We start from the raw sequence: 19,513 nt of genomic DNA on the forward strand, positions 1-19,513 counted from the left end.
AGGGGAAGAGGAGGGGCTTGGCTTCAGGTTTTCTGACACCAAGTCCTGTGCCTTTTAAGTTATATCATAAGTTCTCTAAGTTTGGAGATCTTTAGCTTGAAAAAATTAGCAGTGGATTGTAAAAGTTGATTAGCATCAGAACAACTAAGGCATTTTCTACAGGCACATTGAGGTAACCTCATAAGCACTGACTCTGTGTTTTCAATTGCCTTAATAGTGAGCTTACAATTAGATTTTTAAATGGTTGTTGATAGGGGCATTGAATGAAGAAAGTAATTGGGCTGGCCATTTGTATACAATTATTTTGGTCATTAAGGGTGGCCTATGTGAAATGAATTTGCTTATCTGCAAATAACTTCATACCCAACCTCCTCCCAGATCCAGCCAGTCTCTAGAGCTGAGCAAAGCACAATTTCCATAGCTACACGGATCACATGTATTTCCCAAGGCATCCCGGATACCCAGACAAAAGATTCAAAATAGATACTCAGATGGATCCCAGTCTGATTTGCTTCCTCTCCCAAGAGAGGGTTAGTCTAGCAGAATTCTAAATTGATGAAATTTCTCTAGAGGTCAGCACAAATGAGAAATTCCAGCTTCCACCCTAACTGCTAATAGTCTACTTAACCCTGAGTACCTTAAACTGTACTATCATGTAGATTAGATTGGAGAGAATTAAAAATCAAGAGGCAGTGTTTTAGTAGAGTAACCCAAATATCCTAATCCCATGGCAGATAACAATATCGATAAATTATGTCAAAACTCTACTCTAAAGACAGGGAAGCCTAACTTCCCATTCCTCAAGTGTAGGGTAGTGAATTCTTTCCAAAGAGTACATTATGGAAAGTGGAAAAACATGACTTGACTATAGAGAAGCTTGACAGACACTATGTCAACCAGGTGATCAAGGTGAACATCAACAGTCATATATCATATTGTTAATATGTGCCTTTGACATTACAAGATGAAAATGGCACTTTACTTGTGTGATCTGCCTTCTCAAACCTTTAACGCTAGTCTAGTCATAAGAAAAACACCAGGAAAATTCCAATAGAGAGGCCTTCGCAAAATACCCGCCCAGAATTCCTCAAAACTGTCAAGGTCACCAAGAATAAGGAAAGTGTGAGAAAACGTCACAGCCAAGAGGAGCCCCGGGAGATGTCACATCTAAGCGGGACATAGAACTAGGATGGAGATTCTAGAGAGAAAAATGGCACGTGGTAAAAACTGAGGCAAGCTGAATAAACTGCTTGCCTTATTCTTGATGATGATGGTGATGATAATGGCGGTGATGGTGGTGGTGTTGATGGAAGTATAATTAAGGTAGTGATGTGGGGCGGTGGCAAATAGAAAAGTGGGAGCAATCACCATGAATGCACTTGCGTGGCATTCGGCTGATCTCCGGAAGCAGAGCTCGAAGCTCCAGCCTTGTCCGTCCCTGTACCCTTACACATCTGGATGACTGATTATTCGTATCTTACAAATACAGCTAGAAAGTTCAGGCTTCTGTGCCTTTTCTCCTGCTCTTCTCTCTGGGGAAAACTAATCACACCCCTTTCATCATCTGATAACAACACTCACTTTTCATAAGGGTCTCTTCCTTCCAGTAGTCTTCCTGACAATTGTTTTCCTTCCTGTGGAAAATTGGTTTCTACCCACCAAATGCCCCCACTATAGTCTACATGGTACCTGGAGCCTTTTATCACATGCATCTGCCTCTTCATCTGGACTGAAATTCTTGCAGGCTGGAAGTGTGTCTTGTTTGTATTGTGCTCCTGTTCCAATCACAATGTCTTCCATGTAGCAGGGCCACCAGGCCTTTGTTAAATGAAGGGTAAGAATGGCTGAACAATTACGACTTCGTGCATGGTAACCTAGATGGGTTCTGGGTAATGTCCTCCGGCCTTCTCATCCGCCCTTGAGTCACTGAAGAAATTCATGCCATCTTTCTGAGTTACATTCAGTTATTTCTATCCCCTTCTCAGAACTCAGGGCGCCTGGGTGGCTCAGTCGGTTAAGGGTCCGACTTCGGCTCAGGTCACGATCTCATGGTTCGTGGGTTCAAGCCCTGCCTTGGGCCCTGGGCTGACAGCTCAGAGCCTGGAACTGCTTCATATTCTGTCTTCCTCTCTCTCTGCCCCTGCCCCACTTGCACTCTGTTTGCCTGTCTGTCTGTCTCTCTCTCAGAAATAAATAAACATTAAAAATAAAAAAAAAGCAACTTGGGCAGGGTCCATGTATAAGTGATCCTCAAAGTGTGCTTTGAGTGTCCTTCTCAGACCGGTAGCATCAGCACCACCTGGAACTTTGTAGAAATGCAAATACACAGTCCCCCACCTGGGCCACCTGCATCACAAACTGGATGTGAGGGTCCGTCTGTGTTTTTTTTTTTAATATGAAATTTATTGTCAAATTGCTTTCCATACAACACCCAGTTCTCATTCCAACATTGAGAAACAGAAAGCAGAAACAATTGTTCGTCTTACTGAAGACTTCTCATCCCCATTGTTGGTTCCCATCAGAACTCTGCAGAGAATGCCATCTCCTTCAAGTACTGAGCTACTCGTCATACTCCTTCCTTCTTAGAAGAAGGCCTGATCATTTACCGAACTGAGAAGATAGAGGCTGTCCAAACGAACACCTTCTGGGTCTTTCTTGTCCATTCCAGTAGTTCTCAATTTCAGCACCAGATAGAATGTACTTCCCTAGGCACTGCTGACTAGACTTTCCATGATATACTCAAGTGTCTCCCTCCTCATTGCTTACCACTTATCCACTTATATGTATATCCCGGCCATGCACAAGGACAAGTAGTTTCCTGGTTTAAAGACAAAAAAGTATCCGGGCACCTGGGTGGCTCGGTTGGTTAAGCGTCCGACTTCAGCTCAGGTCATGATCTCAGGGTTCCTAAGTTCAAGCCCCACGTTGGGCTCTGTGCTGACAACTCGGAGCCTAGAGCCTGCTTCGGATTCTGTGTCTCCCTCTCCCTGCCCCTCCCCAGCTTGCGCTCTGTCTCTCTTTCTCTCTCAAAAATAAGTAAAACCATTAAAAACAACTTTTAAAAAAAAAAAGACAAAAAGTATCATCTCATGGAAAAAATATCTTTCCTAGCTGCACTTCAATGTACACCCCCCCCCCACACACACACACACAAACGCGTGTACGTGCACACACAGAGCTTCTTGGCTCATGGCTGAAACTCAAAATATGTTTGTTGAATCACGTAATAGGAAAGGTGCAAGTTAGAGTTCCCGGAAAAGAATTCAACTTTACCTAACTTAAGGTAAGAAGGGATATTTTTTGGGAAAAAAAATCTATTTGATATCACATGTTTGATGGAAATGTTGGATCATCAAGTCTGGGAAAAGATGGCTGTCTAGACCAATCTGTAGGTTTTAGAGGCAGCAACCACAAGGCAGTATCTGAAGGGAAATGCTGTTAGCCAACCAGTTCAAACCATTCCCCATCATCTTGTCATTGCTTCAGATTTAAATTTGTGAGGGAGAGTCTAAACTGGCTGAATTTGGTTCATATATAACATCCAAGCCATATGAGTTGTCTCAGTATGGGTTTCTCCAATAGCAGATGCAGAGTCAAAGACTTGGGTGCTTTTAGTGTATTTGGGAGCTGGTGCCAGTAACTAAACACAGGGGAGAAAGTAGCCATTGTGAGACAGGGAAAGGAGAAAGACCCCACGAAGAACCACATAGAACAACTTCTGAATTATCCCTTTGGAGGTTTGGAAGCGGAAAAATTTATTCCCAGACTCCCAGTCTCCATTATTTCAGAACTTGCCCAGTGCATTTATATCCCATGCTTCTGGTTTGCTCTGGTTTGCAAACAAGTGATCTCCCATGGTTGGAAACCAGAAAGAGCCATAGGGATGTGGGGCAGGGGGCCATCAATAGAATCTTCTACAAGAGGGCAGCCCACCTCCCTTTAAGAATCCTATTAAGACTAAACCTTAGAGGAGAAAGCAGGAAAAGACCTCTCTGACCTCAGCCGTAGCAATCTCTTACTCGACACATCCCCAAAGGCAAGGGAATTAAAAGCAAAAGTGAATTACTGGGACCTTATGAAGATAAAAAGCTTCTGCACAGCAAAGGAAACAACCAACAAAACTAAAAGGCAACCAACGGAATGGGAAAAGATATTCGCAAATGACATATCGGACAAAGGGCTAGTATCCAAAATCTATAAAGAGCTCACCAAACTCCACACCCGAAAAACAAATAACCCAGTGAAGAAATGGGCAGAAAACATGAATAGACACTTCTCTAAAGAAGACATCCGGATGGCCAACAGGCACATGAAAAGATGTTCAGCGTCGCTCCTTATCAGGGAAATACAAATCAAAATCACACTCAGGTATCACCTCACGCCAGTCAGAGTGGCCAAAATGAACAAATCAGGAGACTATAGATGCTGGAGAGGATGTGGAGAAACGGGAACCCTCTTGCACTGTTGGTGGGAATGCAAATTGGTGCAGCCGCTCTGGAAAGCAGTGTGGGGGTTCCTCAGAAAATTAAAAATAGACCTACCCTATGACCCAGCAATAGCACTGCTAGGAATTTATCCAAGGGATACAGGAGTACTGATGCATAGGGCCACTTGTACCCCAATGTTCATAGCAGCACTCTCAACAATAGCCAAATTATGGAAAGAGCCTAAATGTCCATCAACTGATGAATGGATAAAGAAATTGTGGTTTATATACACAATGGAATACTACGTGGCAATGAGAAAAAATGAAATATGGCCTTTTGTAGCAACGTGGATGGAACTGGAGAGTGTGATGTTGAGTGAAATAAGCCATACAGAGAAAGACAGATACCATATGGTTTCACTCTTATGTGGATCCTGAGAAACTTAACAGGAACCCATGGGGGAGGGGAAGGCAAAAAAAAAAAAAAAAGAGGTTAGAGTGGGAGAGAGCCAAAGCATAAGAGACTGTTAAAAACTGAGAACAAACTGAGGGTTGATGGGGGGTGGGAGGGAGGAGAGGGTGGGTGATGGGTATTGAGGAGGGCACCTTTTGGGATGAGCACTGGGTGTTGTATGGAAACCAATTTGTCAATAAATTTCATATATATAAAAAAAAATAAATAAAGGCTTTTACCAATGGAAAAAAAAAAAGAATCCCATTGAGACTAAATGAATTAACCAGGATTAGTTCTTCACAAGAAAATCAAAATGCTGTTGCTGGGTGAAGGGGAGTGGATTGTGGGCAGACAAGATTATTACATACACGCCTCAGAGAAGTTAATCAATAGATAAAAGAGGTTCAGGAAAATGTGCTTAGAGAAGCCAACAGGGTGGAAGATTTTATCAATTAAGGGAAAATCATAGAGAAGTTTATGCAAGAAGGTGGTTTCTTTTCACCAAATGCATTGTCTTGACCCAAGAAAGCAGCCCGTCTTCCTGGTCTCTCTTTGTCAAGAATCCAATGTGAATAGAAGCTATACTGAATTACCGTGACCATTGCATAATCCAAAGATAATTTATGTGAATTTAACCAACCATTATTGCCATGTGTTTGCTTAGATCTCCTTGGTGCTGTTTTCAGGTGAATAATTGCTAATTTAATTCTTGTCTAGAGAATGACATGACACTCAAATTCCTGTGTGAGAGAAAAAAGGTGCTAATGACTAGACAGACTTGAGTTTCCATGGCAACATATTGCTCTCAAGGATCAAGTGGAATATTAAAATAGTGTTTCATTGGGTGGCCCAGGTTTATTTTTAATATATTGCATATGTAATATATAACACATCAGTAACGTGGTGCATGAATTAATGTTTCTGATACACACTCCAGAGCAGTGAGAACATCTTTCAAGTCATTTCACTTTGTGAAGAACTTCTCCCAAAGCTGTAACTATATTGTTTAGTATCTATTTGTATTCCTTTACCTCTATGTAGCTGAATATATATACATCAGTTATGGATATCTTCCCTGCACCTTGAAAACCAGAGAAGGCCTGAGAAACGAGTAACAGTGCTCTCTGAGCATATGAATATCTGCCATTGAAATATTCTCTGGGTCTAACATTCAAACTCTGGGGTCTGGCATCTCACTATTCTCTCCCTTATATCCAAAAAGAGTTATTCAAATATCTTTAAGAATGTTCTTTTCTTTTCCTCCTCTAAGCCTTTGATTAAGCTGTACCCTCTTCCTGGAAGATTCTGCCATTCCGACTTCGCTTAGTGAGTCTACTCCTTCTTCAAAGGCCAGTTGAAACGTTCCATTCTCTGTTCTTCTTCAAAGACCTGATGAGGAATCACTGACCCTCTTGTCGCATTATCCAAAACTTCATTTCTGCACCTTTGATGGCCTTCTTAGGTGGATCTATTGTTCCCAATGTTAGACAATGTTAGAGATGCTTCCCAAACATTTGATCTCATAGTCTGAGTCTTTCCTTTCACCTGTAACGGATAACATTGAAGTCAGACAGACCTACTGTGAATCCTATTTTCTCTTCTGATTAGTACCTACTTGTCCTGGAGAAAGAGATATAACCTTCCTAAGCCTCCATTTTCTCACCTATAAAAAGGGGTTAATAAAACTTCCTGTTTTATAGAGTTGTAAAGATAAAATGAAATGCTAACTGATGACGACGACGATGACGATGATGATGATGGTGAAGACATTGAAGGAGATAACATAACTACACTTGTTGAGATGTACCTGAATATCCAAACAAAATTTAGAGTGTATAAGTGGTCAATACAGTAAAGGTCCACATGACTTGAAAGAGCAGTGAACAGTACATCAATGCCCTGACAGAGTGAATGCATCTCCTGAAATCCATTGAATATTTTTTAATCGTTTGCATTTGCTGGCCTCTAGGGAAAAAGGTGACTACAGTGGGTGCTTAAAGTCCTGTAGTGATGCCCCGATCTACCAAAATTATTTCCTAGCTTAGAACATAGGCATGACCTGACTCCTGCTAGTATCTCAAGAATGTCCTTTCTGTCGTTTTCACAGATTGTGCAGATTTCTCTCCCCTCTATATTTTTATGCTTACAATGTTCTTTTCCTGGATTCCTTTTCTTTATCTTCTTCACCATTTATCGACTAATGTTTCTCAAGATTTAGCTCAAGGGTTGCGATTCTCTTCCTTTGGCAAAGTTTCTTGGACCTACCCTCCTCCAAGACTTGGTAAAAAGTCAGTCCCATTCTATTCCTATAGCTCCCTGGGTATATCTGTCATTACACGTTTTTTTTTTTCCCTCGGGCTTTAATTGGCATAAGTTACTTAACCTCCCATGCAAGCAAATCAGAATTACTTCTTTATCTCTGCAGCGTCAACATTTAGCATCCTAGCTCGCATTTAATATGAACTCAATAACAAACAAGTACAGAAATGGATGTAGTAGTCGTTAGTGTTATCTGACAGATTTTATTCAGGAAATATTCACTTCCATTCCCTCACCTTAAAGGGAGAAACGTATTTCTTTCCTCAGTTATTGTAGGTTTGGCGATAGAACTTACCTAGGGTATTAGCGATGATGGCACAATATGGGGAAGGAACTTGTGTGATCTGGCTCTTACCTTGCATTCCTGCCTTCTGCCTGAAAAAAGACAGCTTGGTAATCATTAGTTCCAAAGAGAAAGAAAAACAGAGCAGATCTATACCCAACCAGTAACTTAAAGCCAACCCCCATCGTACCCTGCCTAGATCAATCAAGCCCCACCTGACCTATGGACACATCGATGTGAAATAAATTCCTATCGTTGAACGTCACTGAATTTTGGGTTAGTTGGTTAAGCAGCGTTATTGTGGATATTATGAACCGAGAAGAAAGTCAGTAGCTAAACGTGTAGCACTGACACAATGAAAACCCAAACTATGTGAAGTTGGCTTTGGAACTGAGTAACAGGGAAGAAGGCTGGGAAAATGTCGACTTACGTTATGTAGGGAAACCAGCAGGTGAAACTATCACTTGTGGTAACTGGAAGAAAGGAAAACGTATCTGCTTTATGTTAGTACTAGGCAAATAAATTCCAGACAAAAAATGTTGATTCTGTGAACTGACTTGCTAGCTACATTTGAATTGGTGTTACAAGAAAGATAATTTCTGAAAAGCATAAGCTAGATTGCTAACAAGATTTAAAGAGAAAGTCGATGGGAAGTGAATGGTTAGAAATTATTATTATTATTATTATTTTTTGCCAAATACAGCCATAGAACAAAGGACTGGACCTTGTTTCACAGTCTACAAAGACCAACTCAAGGTGTGGCTGCCTGTTTTTTGTTAAATCCTCTTGAGGAATTAGTGTGGTGATCAGTAGATCTTTTTAGCTGGGTAAAGAGAGGAGAGAGAGAGAGAGAGAGGGAGAAAGAGAGAGAGACAGAGAGAGAGAAAAAAGAGAAAGGAAGGAGAAAGGGTAGGAGGAGAGGAAAAAAGTCTCAGAATCGTACAAGAAAGTTTTAGCACATGGACTTCTGTGAGGTCAAACATATAGAAAATCCACAAACGTTTTGAGAAAGTTATCTTAAAACACACACACACACACACACACACACACACACACACACACTGGACTAAAAGAGACAGAGACTGTCGTGGCGCCTGGGTGGCTCAGTCGGTTGAGCGTCTGACTTCAGCTCAGGTCATGATCTCGCAGCTCGTGGGTTCAAGCCCCATGTTGGGCTCTGAGCTGACAGCTCAGAGCCTGGAGCCTGCTTCCGATTCTGTGTCTCCTTCTCTCTCTGCCCCTCTCCCACTCACACTCTGTCCCTCAAAAATAAATAAGCATTAAAAAACTACAAAAAAAAAAGAGAGACAGATACTGTTAAAGCTGTAAAAATACCTCTTCTCCTCCAGTTTCTACAGGGAGGAAGCAAGCTGAGAAATCTTCTCAGAAACCAAAGCATGCATCCTTCAATAGATTCTTCAGAAGTGGCCGAGAAGGAAAATCTCCCACAAAGCAGAACAGTGAGCAGTGTAGGACAAGGGACTGAGGAGCCACTTGGAGAAAGCAGAACAAAGACCTAACCAAAGAATGTTTTTTTTTTACAAGCTAATGTTTTCTCAGCAAGATTTCAGAATTGCCAAAAGCCATATAATACCACATACCTCTTGAATTTTTCCCCCTTCAAAAGTGTTTACTGTGATTATCCTGTACATGTTTCAATATTCTATGTTGGGTGTGAGAAGGCAAATAACTTGTCTTTTTTTTTTTGCATTAGTCACTGTATAAAGAGAAGCTAAAATTGGACTGAATGTAGATATACATTTCTGAACTTGACTAGTGATGTCTTGATTGGAGACTTGTGAGATCTTAGGGTGAGGTCAGTGCATTTTGTAGGTGAGAGAGGTGTGACTATTCATGATTTTGGTAGCTGTCCTTCTACCCTTCTACCTTTATGCAGGGTATGCCTTGTCCTTATGCAGGACCAAAGTACTCACTCCCCTGCTGTTGGGACTGTTGCCTGCTGATGGCTAAAGCTGAGGCTTTTCTAAGGAATTACCATTGGCCTCAGGAAGCTGCCTCACCACGTACACATTCACCCTCCATTGAGATACCCTTTGTTGCTTCAGCTGGGGACAACCCTGAAGGACTATCTAGGCGAGGTCTCTGTTGAACTGCATCACGATTTATCCTGCTTCCTTCATTCCCACAGGTGTTGTTCTGGAAGGAAATGCCAATAAATGTCTTGGAATGACATATCTCTCTCATAGCCAGTTTCCAGGAAACGTCACCCAGAGAGTTGGAGCCAGAAGTGGTCTAAGAAAGTAGAATCTAAAATGAGATCTGGGATCTAGATCGCTATCAGCTGCCTAACAATGAGGACCCAGTCGGTGGTGATCGATGAAGTGTGGGTCACCTAGCATGTTGTGGCAATGCAACTTTAAAAGCTTTTACAAATGTTGTGTGGGATAGGAGAGCAGTGGGAAGGAATGCACACTATCTCAGGCACCTGGAAAGTTCAGTGAGAGTAATACCACTTAAGTGGAAAGAGGAGTGGGCTAAAGTATACACACACACACACACACACACACTCATGGGCAGTGGTGAATTGCTTGTCTCTTCACCAAGTTTTTGGATGGAGAAAGGTTGAATGATTAGGGATAAGAAGGCCTGAGGAAGCAACATGTAGATGGACCTATGTGAGTGGGCACAAATCGAGAAAAATCTTTGTCTCATCTACGGATGCATATCAGAGAGTATCCATCATATGAGAAATTCTAAACAAACAAGTAGAGAGATAACTTGGTGAGTTGACATCAATCAACACAATGGGCATGGGGGCAGGAATGGAGGCCATGCTATGGCCCAACAGCAAAGCTACCTTTTCCTTTTGCCATGGTTCATTTAGCTACCAGTGCTGCCCATTGTCCAACCTGCCAGGAAGATACCAATACTGAGACACCACACACAACACCATGGCTCCAGGCGACCAGTCAACTACTTGGTCGCCAATCTGTTACATTGGCACCTTTTTCCCTGAAAAGGGAAGTGTGTAATTTTGACTTCAGCTTACACATAATCTGAGTTTGACTTTTCTTTTTCTCCCTCAAGTGTCTCAGTCAGCACCGCTCTCTGAAGAATTACACAACATTTGATCCACTGCTGTGGGAGACCGCATAATATATCACACCGGCCCAAAGAGCCACCTTTAAAACAAAGAAGGTGCAACGTAGGCACATGTGCCTCCTTGGTCTTCTCACACATTGCACTCCACCCAAGAGCTGCTGGCTGGAAGAATAACAGCGTCACTGACAAGCTATTCTGGAGATAACCCCACACGGTGATGAAAGGGGCCGTTCTTTAGGAAGCAAACCCGAAACCAATAACCATTACGTAGTACTGTGTCCTCTGAAGGTAGATTTTATGTATATTCATAGACCAAACAGTGAAATACGAGTGCACAGTGCTTTGGTCAAAGCACTTTGGGAATTTGTGCTTCTAGTTCCGGCAACTCTGGGCTCCATAAGACCCGCGACCCTCATTCTCATTGCATGAGCCAGGGGCACAGTAGGAGTCCCATTAGACCTTCAGCAATGGCCACTGCTCAAAAACGACAGGCTCCTCTGCCAAGATACCACCAGGTAAAGAGTCGCCATCCCGGCAGAAGAAACTAATGCTGAAAACCAGGATGAAGCAGTGGTATTCTAGAAAAGGGGGTATGGAGAAACACATTTGTCTCCAAATTGATTCATCGATCTTTTTTCTGCCCGACTTTGACTGTAAATGAAGAAGGCCAGCAGCCGTAGCTTGAGAAGGATATTATGATCATGAGCTCAGACCCTTCGTGGATAAAGCTCTGGGTCACAGCAGGTAAGTCACTTAGACCAGCAGAAGTACTAGCTGAGGTACTAGAAGTACTAGTAGAGTACTAGTACGGAATCCAGAAGGGGTAGTGAAGGAAAAAAATAAAATATGGCCGTTGCATCTTCTAGACCAGCTGTGGCGGTGAGAGCTGTAGGTCATCCTGTTAAATTTCTTCTGGAAGTTTCCCCAGGAAGGAATAAAGATAGGCCAAAAATTTCAAGGACCTCTTCCCAGTTGAGTGAACTTACTGGGAGCAAATGGTTGCGAACGGTGAGAGGGGTGGGGAGCGGTTGCTGTTCTGCGCTGCCCGGAGTTCCCAGGCAGGACTGAGGCACGCATTTCTGCCAGTTCTTGCAATTTCCTCTGCTTATAACTGACAGCCATGTACTTCTCTGGAAATTTCCTTCAGCCGAAAGAAATGACCTCACCCACGTATCCATCACCTGCCCATGGGACAGCTGTAATCTAAATGGTTGGTCAATTCTGGGGTTCAAAGGCCAAGCTTCCATGTTTCAACTGGGAGCATTCCAGCCTGTAGAGCTCTTCATCGATGGGTTGAGGAATTTCTGGAACTTCATCACCGCTCTCCTCTTGCTGTCCAATCCTGCCTCTCACCTCTTTCAGAGGAACTGTCCCCACAACACTGAGAGCACTCCCAACCAACTATTCACATGCATATCCATGTATCAGACATTTTGTTAATAGAAATGAGGGCAACAGTTGTAGATTATGCTTTTCAGCAAAAACTCACACCTTTCCCGATACTTGGAAGGAGTAGACAGACACCTTTGTCTACTGGACGTGGCCATGTGTCTTGCTTTGGACAACAACATGTTCATGAGCATCACAAAAGCAAAGGATTAAAATGTGCTTATATATTTGGGCTCTCCCTCTTTTCTATGGCTTGCAAATCCAAGAAGCATTCGAGATACAAGCAATAGGCAGAGACCCAACCGGGAACTTGGAACAAAGCCTAGGTAAGACTCGCTTAGAGTAGCCAAACCCCAGGTGATCTACAGGTACAAAAGCAAAAAGTAATAAGCAAGAAAATAATTATTGTGTCCCTTCAAGTGCTGCGGTGATTTGCTAAACAACGTTATCTTGTATAGAGCTAATACACTCAATATTTCCCATTTTCTTCCATACTGTGCACATACCAAGATAGATCTTGGTGCCATCAGGGTGAGTGGAATAATGAGAGGAGTTTAGGCCCTTTTACAGTGGTTCATGTAATGGTTCATGTAATGTTCTCGATTTTTTAAGAGAGACTATTGTACATATTTCAATTGCTTTTCAAGTCTTTGGATGCCAAACTTGCACTTTGTCATCATGGAATACCATTCAGAAATGCAAGGACCACAAAGCACCTCTATTTCATTGGAGTTATATTTGCACTGCATCCAATTCAGCTCAAGAAACACCATTAAGTTGCTTTTATGGGCAAGTCACAGTTGTAGGGGTGGGTATATAAAGAAAATATGGATCTTGTCCATCAGACCACCAAGTGGGGTGATGTTCTTTGAGAAAAGCTAACGACAAACAGACAATTGTAGTATCTATAATGACGGCAGGAAGCACAGGAGACCCTAGCAGCAGAGAGCATGGGTGCACAATGGAGATCGTGTGTGGGCGGGGTGAGTGTGGGTGTTGTTCAGAAGTGCCTATCATGGTGTTCAGTCAAACCAGTGAACAATCTAAATGTCATTTAGGGGGTGCCTGGGTGGCTCAAGTCGGTAAAGGGTCCAACTTCAGCTCAGGTCATGATCTCACAGCTCGTGGGTTCGAGCCCCGCTTCGGGCTCTGTGCTGATGGCTCAGAGCCTGGAGCCTGCTTTGGATTCGGACCCTGTGTCTCTCTCTCTCTGCCCCTCCCCCAGCTTGCACTCTGACTCTCTCTCTCTCTCTCAAAAATAAATAAACATTAAAAAAATTAAAACAAAAATAAATGTCACTGAGGATACGGAAAGGGAGACATCACTTATATGGCTCATCTGGGGGAGGTCAGAGGGAGGTTTGTGGAGTTCACTTGCTCTCAGAGAAACCTTAGACCTAAAGGAAGGTTTAGTTCATTCTCTGCTTGTTCCAGCCAAGGAAATTAGGACACGTCTCTCATCCAAAGGGATTCTGCAATCCAATGACAGAGAGAAGCCAGCTGGGCAGGTGCATGAGGTTATACAGCACAGCCTGTATTACCAAGCCAGACTCTGGAAAACATCCGACGGAAGTGTGATTTTCCACTATGGGCTGAGGGGCAGTTGGTGCGCTGTGGCTAAGTATGTGTGTGTATGGATTTGCTCTCCGGGATACTTTCTGGGGAAACTCTTCAAAATAACTCTACCGCACTTTTAAACTCTGTGTAAAGTGAAACCAGACTCTTTTTTACCATCTGGGGCTCACATTTCTGTGGCTGATCATATGCTTCTTGAAGAAGAGCGAAAGTTTTAGCACCTTGAGCTGCCAGAATTTCATGAGGACACTGCCTACAGGGGAGGGAATGGAGACACTGCTGATCTGTGAAGGGAGTATTTTCTTCACCTCTCTTCTCATTATATAACAGATGAATAAAGGTTCAGAGAGGTCAGGCCCCTCCCCTACAGTGTTAAGTGTTGGCGTTTGGGTTCGAATCCTGGGGTCCCACGTTCTAAAGCCCGTGTAGGTTCCAGGATGTTACTTTATCTCAACAACTTCCTTGAATTTAAGCCAAATAAATGTTCAGCCTTCGAATGTTTTCTTTTTTAATCAGTAGAGCTGCTGGTCTACTTCTTAGCTGTCTGGTACAAAAGACTAACTTACGTACACAGTGATGATGTGGGCTCTCTCACTATGACATGGAATAACTCCATTACCCACTACGTTTACAAAATCGTGGACACATCTGCAGGCACGTGAAGCGTGTTGCGTTTTGGTAAAACCCATTGAACGTGCGCGCGCCTGTCTGTGTGTCTCTTTGCCTGAATTCCCAAAGCTGTATGCGTGAATGTTGACAATGTTTACCTTGGCAGGCGGGCGATTTTTACCTCTGTTTTTATTTTTTCTGTTTTGAACGGTCCATTCTTTCTGGAACCACGCCTATGTTTCCCTTTTCCAGGCAGATAAGATGATAAACTAATTTCCATTTCGGAGAGAGCAATCTCTTGAACACCTTTGGTCCTTTGTGAGTCGGGATTTCAGTATTACAGGAAAAACCTGGGATTAGGTGAAAACTAGCAAAGTTGCTTGAAATGAAACAAAGGCTGAGTGAGGTTCCCACAAACCCCCTCTCTAATAAATCTGTCGCGTCCACCTATGGCCAGGAGTGATTTATGATTGACCCTGGTCTCTGCCACCACAGTCAGTTGCACGTGGATAGCCTCTTACAGCCTACAAGGTCCTTTTCTCCGATCTTTTCTTTCAACCCAAGCACCGTCTGGATGAAGAACAAGTCCAGGCAGGCGCACCTGGGTAACTCAGTGGGTTAGGCGTCCGACTTCGGCTCAGGTCAGGATCCCACGGTTCATGAGTTCGAGCCCCGCACCGGGCTCTGTGCTAATATCTCAGAGCCTGGAGCCCGCTTGGGATTCTGCGTCTCCCTCTCTCTCTGCCCCTCCTCCACTCACTCCGTGTGTGTCTCTCTCTCTCTCTCTCAAAAATAAATAAACATTAAAAAAAAAAAAGTTTTAAGAACAAGTCCAGGCATTGTTTTTTCCATATTCCTGTCATGGAAGTGAGATTCAGAGACATTAAGTGACTTGCCAAGTCACACGTTGGGTTGAGCGACGGGGTGGTGGGAAGCGTTGAGACAGGATCAGTAAACGTTGCGTATCTTCATAACTGCTGTCCTTGCAATTTGTTTTCTTTCCTCCCGCTTCCCTTAGGAGAATTAGATAGTCTCTCCTCTAAGAAATATTGCACATGCCTCTCACCCTAATAAAGTGCTTGTTTACTTGCGTCTTCTGGAGGGAAGACGGCATTTTAATTCCGTGGTACTTACCTCAGTCCCCAACATGCCGCAAGTGCTCAAAAATGCTTGTTGACTGACTACGTGTCTTGTATCCTGGAGGCCCGAGGTGCAATTTGAAAGAGACCTAAAGAGAGAACAGGGCCCTTCCACTGACATTGTGGAGCTCCAGGAGGTGGGGCGTGAAGGTGGGGCTCTGACCCCCTACATAATTTCTAAAAACAGCCACTCCAGCCTCTGTCTTGATGTGCTCCAACCGGCTCATGTCAGCTCAAGAGAACCGATCGCCAAAATTATGGAGAAGTTTGCGAGCCAATTAAGCTCGTGTTAGCAGCTTGCAATTGGCCGCGGTGTCACAGCATGGAAATTGGCAAGAGATACGCGTCAGGATTTTTTTTTTTTAAGTTTATTTATTTTTGAGAGAGACAAAGACAGCACGAGTGGGGGAGGGGCAGGGAGCGAGGGAGACAGAGAATCCCAAGCAGGCTCCCCACTGTCCGCGCAGAGCCTGATGTGGGGCTCGAACCCACAAAACCCTGAGATCACGACCTGAGCTGAAACCAAGAGTCGGGCGCTCGACCGACCGAGCCAGCCAGGTGTCCCTAAATTTTTTAAAGTTTCTTTGTTTATTTTGAGAGAGAGAGAGAGAGAGAGAGAGACAGAGAGAGGCAGAGAGAATGAATGAGTAGGGAAGCGGCAAAGAGAAGGACAAAAGCAATTCCAAGCAGGCTTCACGCAGTCAGCGTGGAGCCCGACACTGGGCTCGAACTCACCAGTTAGGATTTTAAAAAATTCCTGACCTGAGGACTTCGGTGTTCTGCTTGTCTGCTGCTGCTGGCCACATCTCTCTCCACCCCACTCAGCCCACATAGCAGCCTGAGCTCCTTATGTCTTTACACAGGATGGGAGACACACACGGGGGGGAATCGTGATGGGAGGTTGGGGGGGGTAAATGACTTGCTCCGCTTCTCAGCGACTGAAGGCAGAGAGAGGATTTGAACCCTGCCTTTCAATTGTGCCAATGCCTTTTCTTCAACGCAGCCGTATCAGGAGGCCTTAGATATTTTTCAGGTAAAGGTCAATGCCATCACCTGCTTAAGTGGATGTCACCGTCTGGAGCGCAGAGAGGCGCGTTTCCATCTTCAGCAAATAATCACAGCACATTACGGTCCATACAGCCTATACCTCAGAGGCAACAACAGCGGCCACGAAGATAATGATAAGCGGTAACTCATTGCTTATTCTCTGCCAGACCCTGTTCTAAGGATGTGACGTGATTATCTCATTTAATCCTCCCCTGCGGGTGAGCTATCGTTATCATCCCCATTTTAGAGACAAGGAAACTGAGGTACAAGGAAGACAAAGGCCAAAGAAAGAAAGGCTGAGGCTGCATCTTCTCCTGCCATACCACACTGACAAATAAAACGGAAATTCCTGTTTGGTAAATAAAGGAATTGACATAGAAATAGACAAAGCGAGCGCTTGAACTCCCAGAGCTGTAAGTGACAGAGATGGGGTTTAACCCCGGACTACCTGACTTCAGAGGAGGGGTTTTCTTAAAACTATCGATCATGGAGTTGGTGATGGCAGTGATGCGGAAAATCACGTCACTGCTCTGGTAATAAGGCCCCTGAGGCGGACACGTTCATTCAGAGAGAACGAACTGGAGATTATTAATTTCCTTCCGCGGACAGAAAGTCGGGTTATACAGTCAAGCGCCATAAAACCAGTTGAATCAGAGACCATAGCAGAACTGGGGGGTCTCTCCGTACAACCTTGGACCCTCTTCCACTACTTTTCCATAGGCTGTTCTCTCAGGAGGATACGGGGCACAACCACTTGGATTACTGTTCTGCCCAATATCATTTCCTGGCCGTCAGCTGGGGAAGACTTAGGAGTCCTGAATTTGAGGCTATGATTTCTAGGCGTTCACTGTTTGAACTTAACTGGCTTCTGCCTTCCTCCCTCCAGGTAAACATGGCGTGCGCTGGGGAATAGACTGATCCCTCGGTGCCTTTCAGAGCTAATATTATATTCTAAGTTTAGCTGGGTAAACAGTTTGCTGAGAAAGAGTCACGCTCCATAGCTCTGGATAGGAAAAGAGCTTTATGACGGGAGATTTGGGGGAATTAAGAAACCAGCTGGGCATCGCGGAGCAGGCCGTGAATGGAAGAATACTGGCGGAACCTCAGGGACGCAGTAATTAAGGCAGAAGCAGATTTAGAAATTAACGATTTCTAAAAGAGATGTCAGCAAAAAGCAGCAGACGTGCCTGCAGCCTCTGAGCAACCCGCTCAAAGGTTTATAGGTAAGGGAAACAGGGCCAGAGCCTACGGGATGGAGAACAGTTAGAGAGCAATCTGTGTGAAAGAAAAATAGTGAATTAGAACCAGATCAATACAATGAAGCCATGCTGGAGAACACTAAAATCAGGTGAACTTCTGCTAGGAGTTACTGAATAGGAGGAACAAATAGGACTGGGGGGGAAAAACCTCATGATCTTTGCTGTATCCCCACCCCAGGGGCAGTAATAAAACTTCAGGGCTCGGAGGTGTTGTATATTTCAGTTTATAACAGACTGGAACTTACCGCTTCGCATTTTGCCATCACTTGCTGGAGGGGGGGTGGTCGTTCTGGAAACTGAATACAAGGCAGAGGAAAGGTAGGACTGAGAAATCAAGTAAGGTCTAAGGCATCATGGGAGGGCCTAGACGTAGCTCTTCCTGAAGCCATACTTTTTCTTACAAGAGCTCATCAATACCCTTAACTTCTTTTATGCCTTAAACCTTATGGGTGAGTTGTGTTTCATTCGCAATCATAAGAATCCTGGTGCCTAATAGAAACTCATGATTTTCACGTAAATACGGACCCATACGTGTATACATTGAAAAAGCCTAGGAATAGAAAGCACCTCACAGTATTGAGCATTGCATGGCCTGGATCTCAATTTCCCATTGCTGTTATCCCACAAGGAGCCAGAGGCTTTTGGAAGAATGGCTTATTCCTGGTCTGGGACAAGGAAAGAACAAGGTAAGCCTGCGATGCGTTGTGCCAGAAAGCAAGAAAAACTCAAAGACCGGTGGACCATGTCCAAAGAACAGAGAAGCAGATGGAAGGGGCTCCCATGGGCCAATTTTTGGAAGTTTAAGCATCAAAAAGAATATTGACAGGGGCACCTGGCTGACTCAGTCAGAAGAGTGTAAGACTCTTGATCTCAGGGTCGTGAGTTTGAGCCTCATGTTGGGTATAGAGATGACTTCAATAAATGAAAAGAAACTTTAAAAAGCTGAAAAAAGAGAATGATGACAATAACTGATCGTAGTCATTGCCTTTTTAAAAGTCCATAAATCAATGATGAGAAAGAAAGAGAGAGGGAAACAAAAAGAAAGACACTCTCCTATGCAGAAGAATAATAGCATGTAGAAAGAATTGCAAAATTAGGAAAGAAACCCAGACATTTTTATTGATTTTGGCACTGATCCCCAATAGAAGCAAAAGCTACTAAGTAAAAAGTTTGGGGGAAACCAGATACCCCATGATGCCCAAAGACTCCCACCCCCAACAACCTCCCAGATAACTTCCTAACAGCAAAGGGAAACATGCATCATCTTAAATGTTGGCCCACCATCTTAACCAAATAATCCAACTTGGTCTCACTAACATCAGGGAAACCCAACATTGTTTTTCTCCCTTTGTGATATAATGTGGTCTGGTCAAAAATGTTCAGCTTGAATCTAATCAAGACTTTTATAGCCACTGCTCAATTTATAGAAAATGTAGGAGGCAGGGGGAAAAAAAAATCCCAAAATCTTTAGGGATGCCGGGAGGAAACAATGCGATAAATACGGAGGAGGGATATTCTATAAGATCACGGGTTTGAACTCTCCCAGAAGTCAATGTTGTTAGTTGGGGGAGAAAAAAGGAAAAAAAAAAATAAGGTGAGTAGGTTTGTTTTAGATCACAGGGATTGAAGAAATATAATAACCAAAGACAAGGCGTACAACTTTGATGGGATGCTGATTAAAATAAAAACTCTTGAGAAAGATTCCGAGGACGATTGAGGAACTGTGAATATAGGCTATTAGATGACATTATGAAATAATAGTGTACTTGTGTGTCAAAGGCATTGTGGCTTTATACAACAATGTTTTTTATTCTTAGCACGGGCATGCTGAAGTGTGTGAAGAAGAAAGGTCATGATATCTGCATCTTATTTCCATATGGATCAGAAAAAAATATATATAAACATATGTGTTTGTGTACATGAATATATAGATAGAGAGAAACGATGATG

Source organism: Felis catus, chromosome F2 (assembly GCF_018350175.1).
Source record: "Felis catus isolate Fca126 chromosome F2, F.catus_Fca126_mat1.0, whole genome shotgun sequence".
Classification (NCBI taxonomy): Eukaryota; Metazoa; Chordata; class Mammalia; order Carnivora; family Felidae; genus Felis; species Felis catus.